Here is a 15,772-nt window from a genome sequence, read left to right as displayed (position 1 = left end):
TTCACAAAAAAACACTACATTTAGTGTCAGTTTGACAGACACAGATTTAGCTCGGTCCGGGGCTAAAAGCAAGTTCAGCAGTGAATCTCCATTGAAAATGCTTCTTAATCCAGGATTCCCTACTGGCTATTTCACACAAAATGTACACATTGCGTTCGCAATACTAACATATTCCATGGCATATGAAATTACTTGATAACCTGTTTCAGTATATTTAGTAACAAAAAATGCACCCCAAACCAGGTGTTTGTGAAAGCAAAGACAGGTGGGATGCATTTTTAGCAAGTTACAATTCCATTTGTGTTACAGTAAACATTTATTGTATAGGTTTAATATATGTCCAGGAAACTGCCCCATAATGTAGAAGCTGTATAGGAACAATAGAAGACAAGGTTACAGATTTCCTTTGTGCACAAATTATAGACAGCTTCTATAAACATTGCAGTATAGCAATTTGATTTTTCCTTTTGCAATGCAAATATTGTACTGTATATCGATCAGGTCTACCAATTTTTTCTATCAGAAGAATAAGTTGTTTATAAAAGATAATATAAAAAATGAATAAAAAAAATGTGAATAGACTTACCTTGTTGGTACTAGTTCCTCCTGAGGTTGAGATTCTGATATAGTTCTGAAATAAGGATTGCACCAGCACCTATTTATAAAGGCACAACAGAAAGTGAAAGTCAAGTGAGGAGGGCTGTCTAGCTCTCCTATTTCTCTAGCTATTTCCTGTAAATGGGGCCATTATAGTAATAGAGGGACCATAGTTTTACTTTCACTTTTATTTTACAAATAAGAACATCAGGTGGTTATGTGGTTTACACAGAAAGACACTCAGCTCTTATAGTCTTCTAAACCCATTACATTTCTATGAAGTCAGACCATTTATGAACACAATTGTTTATATTTTATCAATATCATTACAAGTGAGAGATGGTCAGTGAACTATTAACATAAATATTTACAGTATTATATTATGTGAACTGCTGTCATATAATATGCTTATGTTTCTCACAATACTTGTGTGGTTAATTTGTCCTGAAACTCCCAGTACGTATAGAGTTCATCCAGGCTACTTTTGAAATGGGCTTATGAGGTGAAATAGAACCAGAACCACCCTTGTCCTCCGTCCTCCGTGAGCACTATGAGGTAAAATAGAGCTAGCAACCAGCATAGCAACCAGTATAGCAAGCTGCATAGCAGCAGACGCTTTGGTTCATTGCGTAGGCCGGTCAGGATTTGACAGGTTCTAGCAACGTCCCCAGCAACAAACGCTAACAGCTAATTGACCCAGGGGTGGAAACCATTTGGCAGTGGACACTATTTGACATGGCAGGCCCTGTTATAAATAATGTGAATATCATTTTTTGAAATAACCCTCCCATTCAAAATAAAGGGCAGGACCTTTTGTTTTCTCTGTTCTCTAACCTGAACCTGCAGAGGCTGGCCAGTGAAGCAGAACGTGTCCAGCGAGACCTTCCCTGGCACGACAGCGTCAAGGTAACACTACTGTAACACACCCTACCAGCAGACTGTCTGCATTTGTAACGTATAAATGATTCAGCAGGGGGTCATGATACGAAGCACATCCCCTATTGATGTAATGATTATATCAACAGTAAATGTTCACACAACCATCATCATGCACTCCTCAAAGTCATCAGTGACCTCCTCACCGCTGCTGGTACTGGTGCCCTCAACATCCTGATTCTCCTTGATCTTAGTGCCACCTTTGACACTGTGAGACATCATATCCTACTCAGCAGGCTGGAGGGTCTGGGTGTTGAGGGCACTGTAGTCTCCTGGCTACAATCCTACCTCACCAACCGTGTCAGGTTTTGCCAGGACATTTCAGGTTTTGTTCACTAGATGTCCCCCTTGCACCTTTTTTGTACCTTTTGTTTTTCTTGCTCTAATTATTGTTTGCACCTGTAAGTCATTCCCTTGTTAGTATTTAAACCCTGTGTGTTCCTCAGTTCCTTGCTCTGTGTTTGTATGTTAGCACCCAGCCCCAGCCTTTGTGTACATTTTTCTCTTGTTGGATTTTCCAGAGGTTCTCTGGTTTTGTTCTCGTGTATTTTTGGATTGGTCTTTTGAGGTTTGTTTTTTCCCTTGCTGTTTTTACCACTTTGTGGATTTTCTTTTGTATTTTGGAAGATATCTATTTTTTATTAAACCACCATCTCTAGTACTGCTGTGTCTGCCTCATCTTCTGGGTTCTGCCAATTATTAGTGACTGTTTCTCGCACCGGGTCCTGACAGAAACACTGAGCCATTAATATGAACCCAGAGGCAGCCAGTACCCAGGACTTTTTTCCCATGCTGTCCCACCACGAGGGGACTGTCCAACGTCACGAAGCTGCTCTGGTTCAGCAAGAGGCCTTACTGGCTGGACATTCTCAACTTCTGTCGGAGGTGATGACTTCCATAAAGCAGATTTCTGATCAACTTTCTCCTGCAACCGCTTCTGCTCCAGTTCATCAGATTCAAGTGCCCGTGGCAGTTAACCTCCTGGCTGAACCTCGTCTGCCGCCTCCCCAACAGTTCTCAGGTGATCCGAGTGTTTGTAAGGGGTTTTTCACCCAATGTTCTCTTTCCTTCGAGCTGCAACCCTCGTCGTTTCCCACCGACCGGTCCAAGATAGCATATATCATCACCCTGCTGTCGGAAAAAGCCCTAGCCTGGGCTACTGCTGTGTGGGATGCCCAAAGTCCCTGCTGTGCCAGCTACTCTACCTTTGCTGAAGAATTCAAGCGAGTGTTTCAAGGTCCTACCAGCGGTCCTGACTCAGCCAAACAGCTCCTGACTCTCCGCCAAGGTCGGCGCAGCGTGATGGACTATGCCATCCAGTTCCACACGGTGGCAGCAGCGAGTGGCTGGAACGACGAGGCGCTCACAGTGTGCTTTTTGAAGGGTCTTTCCGACACCATCCAAGATGAACTGGCCACTCGGGAACCACCAGACAACCTCGAGTCCCTGATCAAGTTGGCTTCACGCATAGACCAGCGTCTGAGAGAGAGAGAGCTCAACCGTAGATCTCTCACCCTAGCTCCTATCGGTCCCAGCTCCGAGTCTCCACCTTTATCCTCGCTGACTCCACCGGAACCCATGCAGGTTGGACGCATCTCCCAGGCTGAGAGAGACCGCCGGATGAGGGAGCGATGCTGTCTATATTGCGGCAAACCGGGCCATTTCCTCTCCACGTGTCCCGGGCTCCAGGGAAAACGCACTCTCCCGTGCAGGCCTGGGAGGACTGTAACGGGAAACATAACCTCCTCCCATCCATCCAACTCCCGCCTGCTCATTCCAGTTACCCTTTCCTGGGACAACCACGAGCTTCCCCTTCAAGCCTTGGTAGACTCTGGAGCCGCAGGTAACTTCATGGATGGTGTCTGGGCGAAGGAGAATGGCGTTCCCTCTGAACCTCTAAGTGACCCCATAAGGGTTACTACGTTGGATGGAAGCCCTTTGGGATCTGGACTTGTCACTCGTGTCACTACCCCCTTGCGACTTTCAGTTTCCCAACACCAGGAAGTGATGAACTTTCATCTGACCTCGTGTTCCGAGTTCCCTCTCGTCCTTGGATACCCCTGGCTTCACAGCCATAACCCTCACATCGACTGGTCTGTGGGCACTATCAAGCAGTGGGGTCCTACGTGCCAAGCCACTTGTATCTTCCCAAGTTCCCCGAGTTCCCCTCCCGAGTCTCTAGAATCCATCGACCTGTCCCGAGTTCCCGAGTGTTACCATGACCTCAAACCGGTATTTAGCAAACAGAGGGCCACCAAACTACCACCCCATAGACCTTACGATTGCCCCATCGACCTGTTTCCGGGCACCTGCCCCCCCAGGGGTCGGATCTTTTCCCTATCTCCTCCCGAACGAGCTGCTATGGATACCTACATCAAGGACGCTCTGGCAGCAGGCCTCATGCGTCCATCCACCTCGCCGGCGGGAGCAGGGTTTTTCTTTGTGGCCAAAAAAGACGGGGGATTACGTCCTTGCATCGACTACCGGGGACTTAATGCCATAACCGTCCGTAACCGCTACCCGCTACCCCTTATGGCAACAGCCTTTGAGCTGCTCCAGGAAGCAGTTGTCTTCACTAAGCTTGACCTGCGGAACGCATACCATCTTGTGCGGATCAAACCCGGTGACGAGTGGAAGACCGCTTTCAACACGCCTACTGGTCACTACGAATACTTGGTGATGCCCTTCGGCCTGACCAACGCCCCGGCTGTGTTCCAAGCGCTCATAAACGATGTGCTTAGGGATATGCTTAACATCTTCGTGTTTGTTTACTTGGATGACATCCTCATCTTTTCGAGCTCCCTTCAAGAACACACTAAGCATGTCAGACAAGTACTCAAACGCCTCCTTGACAGCCATTTGTACGTTAAGCCGGAAAAATGTGAATTCCATTCCTCCCGAGTACAATTCCTGGGATTTGTAGTGGAACCCGGTCGAGTCCAGATGGACCCCAAGAAGGTAGGGGCGGTAGCGGATTGGCCCACCCCCAAGTCCGTTAAGGAAGTTCAGCGTTTCCTGGGCTTCACCAACTTTTACCGCAAGTTCATCAAGAACTTCAGCTCGGTGGCAGCCCCTCTCTCAGCTGTAACCAAGGGTGGCAACACAAGGTTTCTGTGGGGAAGAGAAGCTGAGACGGCCTTCCAAGGACTCAAGCAGCGCATCCTCTCTGCTCCCATTCTGACACTACCAACGGCGGATGAACCTTTTGTGGTGGAGGTAGACGCATCAGAGGTTGGGGTTGGAGCTGTCCTGTCTCAGAGGGGTGAAGACAAGAAGCTTCATCCTTGCGCCTTCTTCTCTCACCGGCTTACCCGGCCGAGAGGAATTACGATGTGGGGGATCGTGAACTCCTAGCGGTTAAGATGGCATTGAAGGAATGGAGACACTGGCTCGAGGGGGCTTCTCAACCGTTTCAAGTGCTTACGGACCACAAAAATCTGGAGTATATCCAGCAGGCGAAGCGGTTGAACTCCAGACAAGCTCGATGGTCTCTTTTCTTCAGCCGTTTTCAGTTTATCCTCACCTATAGACCCGGGTCGAAGAATCTCAAACCGGACGCCTTGTCACGAATCTACTCTCCTGCCATTCGAGAAGATACTGACATGACTGTCCTTCCGGCCGCTAAGATCGTGGCTCCGATCTCGTGGCAAGTGGAGGATACCGTGAAACAAGCCCAAGCCATCGAACCGGGCCCTGGAGGAGGTCCTGCCAATCGGTTGTTTGTTCCCAAGGCAGCAAGGTCCCAAGTCCTTCTGTGGGGGCACTCCTCTCGCCTCACCTGTCACCCGGGCGTAGGTCGCACCTTGGAGTTCATCCAGCGTAAGTTCTGGTGGCCCACCATAAAAGAAGACGTTGCCACTTTCGTCAAGGCCTGTTCCGTGTGCTGCCAGGGCAAATCTTCTCACCTCCGCCCTCAAGGACTCCTTCACCCTCTATCTATTCCCCACCGACCCTGGTCCCATATCTCATTGGACTTTATTACTGGCCTTCCTCCGTCCCATGGTAATACTACTATCCTAGTCATCATCGACAGGTTTTCTAAGGCGGCCAGGTTCGTTCCCTTGACTAAGTTACCTTCTGCCAAGGAAACGGCTGAGTTGGTGATTAACCATGTGTTCCGAGTCTTCGGCATTCCGCAAGATATGGTTTCCGACAGAGGTCCCCAGTTCGCCTCAAGGTTTTGGAAGGCCTTCTGCCAACTCATAGGGGCCACTGCCAGTCTATCTTCAGGGTACCATCCGGAGTCCAATGGCCAAACCGAGAGGATGAATCAAGAGCTGGAAACCACCCTCAGATGTATGGTCTCCAACAACCCGTCCACATGGTCGTCCTTCATGGTTTGGGCCGAGTACGCGCACAACACCTTGTGCTCCTCCTCCACTGGTATGTCCCCGCACGAGTGTCAGTTTGGCTATGCTCCTCCATTGTTCCCGGACCAGGAGGCAGAAGTCAGTGTGCCTTCAGCCTCGAGGTTCATCAGACGCTGTCGGCTTACGTGGAAGAAGGCCCGTCTTAATCTTCTGCGTTCCTCACAGAGGTACCAACAACAAGCCAACAGACGTCGCCGTCCCGGGCCTACCCTGCGCCTCGGCCAGAGAGTATGGCTCTCAACCAAGAATTTACCGCTACGGGTGGAGTCTCGCAAACTGTCCCAGAAATTCATCGGTCCTTTTAAGGTTGCCAGAAGAGTGAACCCCGTTACTTTTCGCCTGCACTTACCCAGATCCCTTAAAATTAATCCCACGTTTCACATTTCTTTATTAAAACCTGTTGTTTTTTCTCCCCTTATCCCGGCAGGCAGACCTCCCCCTCCGCCCCGTATCATCGGAGGCCAGTCGGCTTATACCGTCCATCGGATACTGGATTCCCGCCGGGTGCAGCGGTCCTGGCAGTATCTGGTGGATTGGGAAGGCTACGGTCCCGAGGAGCGCTCCTGGGTTCCTGCCAAGGACATACTGGACCCTGACCTCATTCGTCAGTTCAGGGTCCTCCACCCTGAGAAGGCTGGTAGGAACGTCAGGAGCCGTTCCTAGGGGGGGGATTCTGTCAGGTTTTGCCAGGACTGTTCAGGTTTTGTTCACTAGATGTCCCCCTTGCACCTTTTTTGTACCTTTTGTTTTTCTTGCTCTAATTATTGCTTTTTCAAGGGTTGCTCCATGACTCTGGGCCTGGTTGCATAAAACACCTTAACGTTAACAGTGCTGCCAACTTTCACGCATTGGGCATGAGACACATGCAATTGACCCTCTTCTCACGCTCACTTGCCACACCTCCTATTTCTCACATATTGAAAAAAGCACTGCTTTTATCCAGTGTATCAATCCGCAACTTTTCAACTGTGACTCTAAATTATTTACAAATTGGAGCCTGATATTCTACATCACAAGCATTGTAACTTCAGCAGCTTCATGATTGCTCATGCTGTAAACACAGTCCAGTTCAAAGTGAACGGCACAGATCCATATATGGCAATTATTTGTATATAGGTCTACTGCATCTCTGATTGGTTATTCCACAGCGCAGGGAGTCAGGAAGCAGGTGCAGAAGGTGAGTTTAATAATAATAAACATGACGATAATACAAAACAGGAGATGCGTACTAAACATAACCAAAAAACAATACTGCCTGATGACACAGGCTGCTGAGGGCTATATGAAGGGAGAGTAATCAGGGTGGTGATGACGTCCAGGTGTGTGTAATGATGGGGAGCAGATGTGCGCAATGGTTGCCAGGTGTGCACAATGTGGGTTGCCAGGACCTATGGTTAGTAGACCGGCGACGTCAAGCTCCGGAGGGAGGGAGCAGGAGTAGTCGTGACAGCTGGCATTCGCAGATTCTGCTTTTACGATCCTCGAGTTGCCGGGCAACCTTTTCCATTTGGAGTGCCAATTTTCTCACCATTTCTACCGATCTGCGTGCCAGTTATAATTTCCATATGCACATTTTCGTGGAACAGTTTCATTTAATTTATAAAAAAGTCTTTATATCTCAAAATCATTAACATGTGGTTAAAAACTTCTTATGGATGTAATGACGGGTGAGTGAAATGAGTGAGGAGTCAAATGCAGAGAGCGAAATGAACGGGAAAACGCTTTAATGTCCTTCAAAACGTAACAGGTCCAAAACATGGGTGAATGCCCAAAACACTGGCGCTAAACAAACCCCAAACCTTGTTACAAACACTGGACAGCGAAAACCCAAAACAAAACACGATACATCACCAAACGTAACAACCAACAAGCCTTCACAAACACCAGCGGGCAAAACAAACATAAATATCACCCATCCCAAAACCCCAACAAGGAACAGGTGAAAACAATTAGACAGAAACAAACGAAAAGGAAAAAGGGATCGGTGGCAGCTAGTAGATCGGTGACGACGACCGCCGAGCGCCACCCGAACAGGAAGGGGAGCCACCTTCGGTGGTATTCGTGACAATGGATCAAATCCCTTTAGCGGGATCGATTTGACAACATCCGGTGAAATGGCAGACCGCCAAAATCAAATTAAATTACTATAAAAATTAAACTTTCATGAAATCTCACATGCAATACACCAAATTAAAGCTACACTTGTTGTGAATCCAGCCGCAGTGTCAGATTTAAAAAATGCTTTACGGCGAAAGCAAACCGTGCTATTATCTGAGGACAGCACCCCATCAAACAAAGACAGACAATCATAATTCAACCCGCCAGCCGATATAATTCATGCCTTACCTTTGACGAGCTTCTTCTGTTGGCACTCCAATATGTCCCATAAACATCACAAATGGTCCTTTTGTTCGATTAATTCCGTCGTTATATATCCAAAATGTCCATTTATTTGGCGCGTTTGATCCAGAAAAACACCGGTTCCAACTGACGCTACATGACTACAAAATCTCTCATAAGTTACCTGTAATCTTTGTCCAAACATTTCAAAAACTTTCGTAATATAACTTTAGGTATTTTTTAACCTTTCTAGGCCATGCGTTCCGCTAGCGGAACCCCTGACAACATTCCGCTGAAAAGGCAGCGCGGGAAATTCAAAAATATTTTTTAGAAATATGTAACTTTCACACATTAACAAGTCCAATACAGCAAATGAAAGATAAACATCTTGTTAATCTACTGTCATGACGTTGGCCTGGAGGTAGGTTCATGACAGTCATAAATACCTCTTTCCCCCTTTTTCTCTCTCCCTACTATAACTGATGTGACATAAGAAAACCCATTGGTTAACATAGAGATTCTGGGAACATCAGAAGTTGGGGGGGAAATGAACTATATTCTGGTAATCCGACCAACTGAACATATGCGGTGGAACTTAAGGTATATTATGTCAGTTCGGTTGCCCTCTGACACATTCTCATCAATGATATAATGACATAAACTCTACTGTGGAAAGTCTAAACGTCAGAGGTATCGGATTCACATGGAATTGTTGTTTAATTCAAAAGTTTGAATATGAAATTATTTGTGAAGAGATGAAATGTAATTTTAGCTTCCAAATGAGAGATTTGGGTTTTCATAAGCTTGGCTTCTGCTCAACCAGGGGCCCGCCCCTGTGAAGAGACATGGGTTACAAACTTTTCAGACACACCCCTCTCCCTCCACTATAAAAGCCATTGACAAAAATATAACTTCCTGTTCCGGGGACATTAGGATGACGGTCCGATGTCAGAATGGTTCAGATAATAACTACAGAACTAAGCCACCATCAGCATGGACTTTGGTTGTGAATGGTATGAACTTTGAACTCGTATTCACTACAGAAGTGATACCTCCTAGCCGTTGAGTTAGCAACAGCTGCTACAAACGCAGGTTAGGAAGGACAGTCAGAGTATCCCGTCTACTACACACGACGTTACTCCAACGTATCCAGTGACCACCAGAGACATTCTTCAAAGGACAGAGGACTCGGTTTGGCAAGACGGTCTTCCATCTACCACCAACCTACTGAAGCGCAGCTCAGAGTAAATATTTATTGCATTTTCCTTTTCTAAATGGGCGGTAATTTAGAATGCATAAGATACTGTATTTACGATAGCACAGCTTCGGCCCTGTTCCAGTCTCCCGCTCTTTCACTAAAACTCAGCCCCTTCCCTTTGTGAAACATAGAAACAGACAAACTAGACACACAACATAGAATGCCCACCCAGCTCACGTCCTGACCAACACTAAAACAAGTAAAACACACAAGAACTATGGTCAGAACGTGACAGGTGGGCTGTTTACAGATGGACTATATACAGCTGCAGCGATCGGTTAGCTGCTCAGATAGCAGATGTTTAAAGTTGGTGAGGGAAATAAAAGTCTCCAACTTCAGCGATTTTTGCAATTCGTTCCAGTCACAGGCAGCAGAGAACTGGAAGGAAAGGCGGCCAAATGAGGTGTTGGCTTTTGGGATGATCAGTGAGATATACCTGCTGGAGCGCGTGCTACGGGTGGGTGTTGTTATCGTGACCAGTGAACTGAGATAAGGCGGAGCTTTACCTAGCATGGACTTATAGATGACCTGGAGCCAGTGGGTCTGGCGACGAATATGTAGCGAGGGCCAGCCGACTAGAGCATACAGGTCGCAGTGGTGGGTGGTATAAGGTGTTTTAGTAACAAAACGGATGGCATTAAGATAAACTGCATCTAGTTTGCTGAGTAGAGTATTGGAAGCTATTTTGTAGATGACATCGCCGAAGTCGAGGATCGGTAGGATAGTCAGTTTTACTAGGGTGAGTTTTGCGGCGTGAGTGAAGGAGGCTTTGTTGCGAAATAGAAAGCCGATTCTTGATTTGATTTTGGATTGGAGATGTTTAATATGAGTCTGGAAGGAGAGTTTACAGTCTAGCCAGACACCTAGGTATTTATAGATGTCCACATATTCTAGGTTGGAACCGTCCAGGGTGGTGATGCTAGTCGGGCGGGCGGGTGCAGGCAGCGAACGGTTGAAAAGCATGCATTTGGTTTTACTAGCGTTTAAAAGCAGTTGGAGGCCACGGAAGGAGTGTTGTATGGCATTGAAGCTCGTTTGGAGGTTAGATAGCACAGTGTCCAAGGAAGGGCCAGAAGTATACAGAATGGTGTCGTCTGCGTAGAGGTGGATCAGGGAATCGCCCGCAGCAAGAGCAACATCATTGATATAAACAGAGAAAAGAGTCGGCCCGAGAATTTAACCCTGTGGTACCCCCATAGAGACTGCCAGAGGACCGGACAACATGCCCTCCGATTTGACACACTGATCTCTGTCTGCAAAGTAGTTGGTGAACCAGGCAAGGCAGTCATCAGAAAAACCGAGGCTACTGAGTCTGCCGATTAGAATATGGTGATTGACAGAGTCGAAAGCCTTGGCCAGGTCGATGAAGACGGCTGCACAGTACTGTCTTTTGAGGGTGCCTGGGGACATACCTCCACTTCACCCGTGGAACAGAGGAGGAGTAGGATGAGGGTGCGGCTAAAGGCTATCAAAATTGGTCGCCTAGAGCGTTGGGGACAAAGAATAAAAGGAGCAGATTTCTGGGCGTGGTAGAATAGATTCAGGGCATAATGTGCAGACAGGGGTATAGGGGGGTGCGGGTACAGCGGAGGTAAGCCCAGGTACCGGGTGACGATAAGAGAGATTGTATCTCTGGACATGCTGGTTATAATGGGTGATGTCACCGCATGTGTGGGAGGTGGGACAAAGGAGGTGTCAGAGGTATGAAGAGTGGAACTAGGGGCTCCATTGTAAACTAAAACAATGATAACTAACCTGAACAACAGTATACAAGGCATATTGACATTTGAGAGAGACATACAGCGAGGCATAAAGTAATCGCAGGTATTGATTTGGAGAGCTAGCTAAAACAACAGGTGAGACAACAGCAGCTAATCAGCTAACACAACGACAGCAGGTAAAATGGCGATGACTACACAGAGAGGTGTCGGATTAACTACACCCAGAGCCTGAGTTCGCGGCTGGGGCCGACAGATAAAAAATAAACAGAATGGAGTACCGTGATTAATGGACAGTCCAGCAGGCATCAGCTATGTAGCCAAGTGATCATAGTGTCCAGGGGGCAGCAGTAGATGGAACAGGGAAGCCGCGGAGTAGTCGCCACACGGCGTTTAAAGTTAGTAGCCCGGGGCTAGTGGGAGCGTCTGCTCCGACGGAGGCCGGTTGACGGCACAGCGGATGGAGTATTCGTCGGCAGACCAGTCGTGGTGGTGCGGCGGGGCGCCGTGTCGACAGAGGATCCAAGCCAGAAGGCGAAAGAGGTATTGTAGAATTTGGTTTGCTAGCCGGGAGATGCGCCTGGCTCACGGCTAACTGGTGCTAGCTTCGTGGCAGGGGCGTTAGCCACTAGCTAGCTGTGAAGATCAGAAGTAGTGGTCCAGGGATTACGGCAGGAAACAGGAAACCGGCGTTGTAGTGGAGAGACAGTCCAATACTGGTAGATTGGCGAGTATTATCCAGGCTAAAAACAGGTTATTATCCAGGCTAAAAACAGGGCTGGTATCTGTGCAGAAGGTAAAAGCCGCTAGCATTGGCTAACAATGCCTAAATAGCTTGTAGCTAATTAGCTTGTTAGCTTCTGGTGGTTCTAGAATGTGTTCTAAAATTAAAAATAATAGCGATTCCGTATCACATTGGGTGAGGCAGGTTACCGGAAGGTATAATGGAATTAAAATGGAAAAGAGTGAAAATAAAATTGAAATATATACAAGAAGAAGAAAAGAGGAAAAATGCAAAGTACACGAGAGGACGAACAAAAACACGTCTTCACTGCTACGCCATCTTGGAAGAGATGAATATTCCCTTACCTTTGATGGTCTTCATCAGAATGCACTCCCAGGAATCCTAGTTCCACAATAAATTGTTGTTTTGTTCGATAATGTCAATTATTTATGTCCATGTAGCTACTTTTTCTAGCACGTTTAGTATACATGTCCAAACGCTCGCGCAGGTCCAGGCCAACTCGGACGAAAACTTCAAAAAGTTATATTACAGGTCGAATAAACTGGTCAAACTAAGTAGAGAATCAATCTTCAGGATGTTGTTATCATAAATATCCAATAACGTTCCAACCGGAGCATTCCTTTGTGTCTACAGAAGTACTGGAACGCAAGGCGATATCATTTGGAATGCGCGAGACCAAGAACTGTCACTCTGCCAGTCCACTGACTGAAACAGTCCCCACCCGGCCCCACATAACAGCAGAGGCTTCATTCAAAATTCTACAGACTGTTGACATCTAGTGGAAGGCGTAGGAAGTGCAAACAGATCCATATTCCACTGGGATTTCAATAGGCAATGAGTTGAAAATCGACCAGCCTCAGAATTTCCACTTCCTGTTTGTAAGTTTGCCTGCCATATGAGTTCTGTTATACTCACAGACATCATTCAAACAGTTTTAGAAACTTCAGAGTGTTTTCTATCCAATACTACTAATAATATGCAGATATTAGCATCTGGGACAGAGTAGCAGGCAGTTTACTCTGGGCACGCATTTCATCCAAAAGTGAAAATGCTGCCCCCTATCCCAAACAGGTTAATGTATTTCGCCTTTGAATTGTCTCGCTGAAATTCTTACTCTTTCAAATGACTGCTCGACTTGAACTTGTTTAGTTGTTGGAAGTGTGCGCTTATATTTTTCTGCTATGTTATAAGTAGTCGCTGAACGTCTGGGGGTGATGCACTTTCAAATGAGTAATTAGGTTTGTGGTATTGAAAGATTCCACCTTCTCCCCTCCTCGGGAAATAATTGTCACGCCTGCTCCCACTCTCCCTCCCTGGTGCTTGAGGGTGGGCCTTTCATTACTCACACCTGTCACCATCATTGGACTCACCTGGACTCCTTCACGTTTTGATTGCCTTCCCTATATCTGTCTGTTTCTTCTGTTTCATCCCTGTCAGCATTATTGTCGTTTCCATTTCCCCTGTCCAAACACTGTCTGTATTCTCTTCATGTCCGTGGTTATTAAATGTTCACTCCCTGTACCTGCTTCTCGTCTCCAACGTGGATCCTTACAATAATAGCAGCTCAAACATTGCATATGGCCTTTTTGTTATCTTCCTTTGAAACTTCAAAATAGATCCACACAGCAGACATTGTGGGCTAGGTTAGGAATGCTGTGTTGCACGTGTAATGCTGTATTTTTCATTACATCATTACATCCTCTACCTAAGTTATACAGGTATTTTGCAAACTGCAGAAATGCAGCAATGTTTTTTTGGACAGCAGTGGCTTCTTCTGTGATGTCCTCCTATGAACACCATTCTTGTTTAGTGTTTGATGTATCGTAGACTCGTCAACAGAGATGTTAGCATGTTCCAGAAATTTCTGTAAGTCTTTAGCTGACACTCTAAGATTCTTCTTAACCTCATTGAGCATTCTGTGCTGTGCTCTTGCAGTCATCTTTGCAGGACGGCCACTCATAGGGAGAGTAGCAACAGAGCTGAACTTTCTCCATTTATAGTCAACAAGCCTACCAGACGAGCTAAACTACTTCTATGCTCACTTTGAGGCAAATAACACTGAAACATGCATGAGAGCACCAGCTGTTCCGGAAGACTGTGTGATCACGCTCTCTGCAGCCAAATTGAGTAAGACCTTTAAATAGGTCAACATTCACAAGGCCGCAGGGCCAGACTGATTACCAGGACGTGTACTGCGAGAATGCGCTGACAAGTGACTTCACTGACATTTTCAACCCCTCCCTGTCTGAGTCTGTAATACCAACATGTTTTAAGCAGACCACCATAGTGCCTGTGCCCAAGAACTTCTAGGTAACCTGCCCAAATGACTACCGACCCGTAGCACTCATCTCTGTAGCCATGAAGTGCTTTGAAAGGCTGGTCATGGCTCACATCAACACCATCATCCCAGAAACCCTAGACCCACTCCAATTTGCATACCGCCCTAACAGATCCAAAGATGATGCAATCTCTATTGCACTCCACACTGCCCTTTCCCACCTGGACAAAAGGAACACCTATGTGAGAATGCTATTCATTGACTACAGCTCAGCATTCAACACCATAGTACCCTCAAAGCTCATCACTAAGCAATGGACCCTGGGACTAAACACCGCCCTCTGCAACTGGATCCTGGACTTCCTGATGGGCCCCCCTAGGTGGCAAGGGTAGGTAACAACACATCCGCCACGCTGATCCTCAACTCAGGGGTGCGTGCTCAGTCCCCTCCTGTACTCCCTGTTCACTCATGACTGCACGCCCAGGCACGACTCTAACACCATCATTAAATTTGCTGATGACACAACAGTTGTAGGCCTGATCACCGACAACGACGAGATAGCTTATAGGGAGGAGGTCAGAGACCTGGCTGTGTGGTGCCAGGACAACAACCTCTCCCTCAACGTGATCAAGACAAAGGAGATGATTGTGGACTACAAGAAACGAGGACTGGGCACGCCCCTATTCTCATCGATGGGGCTGCAGTGGATCGGGTTGAGAGTTTCAAGTTCCTTGGTGTCCACATCCCCAACAAACTAACATGGTCCAAGCACACCAAGACAGTCGTGAAGAGGGCACGACTTATTTGGCATGGGTCCTCAGATCCTCAAAAGGTTCTACAGCTGCACCATCGAGAGCATTCTGACTGGTTGTATCGCTGCCTGGTATGGCAACTGCTCGGCCTCCGACCGCAAGGCACTAGAGAGCGTAATGAGTACAGCCCAGTACATCACTGGGGCAAAAGCTTCCTGCCATCCAAGACCTCTATACCAGGCAGTGTCAGAGGAAGGCCCTAAAAATTGTCAACGACTCCAGCCACCCTAATTATACACTGTTCTCTCTGCTACAGCATGGCAAACGGTACCGGCGCGCCTAGTCTAGGTCCAAGAGGCTTCTAGACAGCTTCTACCCCCAAGCCATAAGACTCCTGAACATCTAGTCAAATGGCTACCCAGACTATTTGCATTTCCCCCCCCCCCCTCTTCAATGGCCAGGGTAGAGATGATGGCATCCTTTGACTCAAGAAACCGCTTCAATTTATAAAATGTTGAATTCCACCTTGTAGTGCAGTCTTGTTTAGGCCTCAGCTCAGGCATCCCCATCTGGCGTTGTGTAGACTTTAGTTTTTCAGCACCTACTTTGCTCCTGTGGAAGTATTCCACAGCTGCTTTCACTTTGTCCACAGTGGGCTTCATCACCTTCAGAGCATCTCTTACAATCAGGTTGATTGTGTGGGCAAGATATGGATGATGGGTCCATTTGAACATTTTCATGGCTTTGGTTTTGTTAGCTGCATTGTCGCTAACACAAC

Source organism: Salvelinus alpinus, chromosome 2, assembly GCF_045679555.1.
Source record: "Salvelinus alpinus chromosome 2, SLU_Salpinus.1, whole genome shotgun sequence".
In the NCBI taxonomy this organism is placed as follows: Eukaryota; Metazoa; Chordata; class Actinopteri; order Salmoniformes; family Salmonidae; genus Salvelinus; species Salvelinus alpinus.
This window is presented reverse-complemented; position numbering follows the sequence as displayed.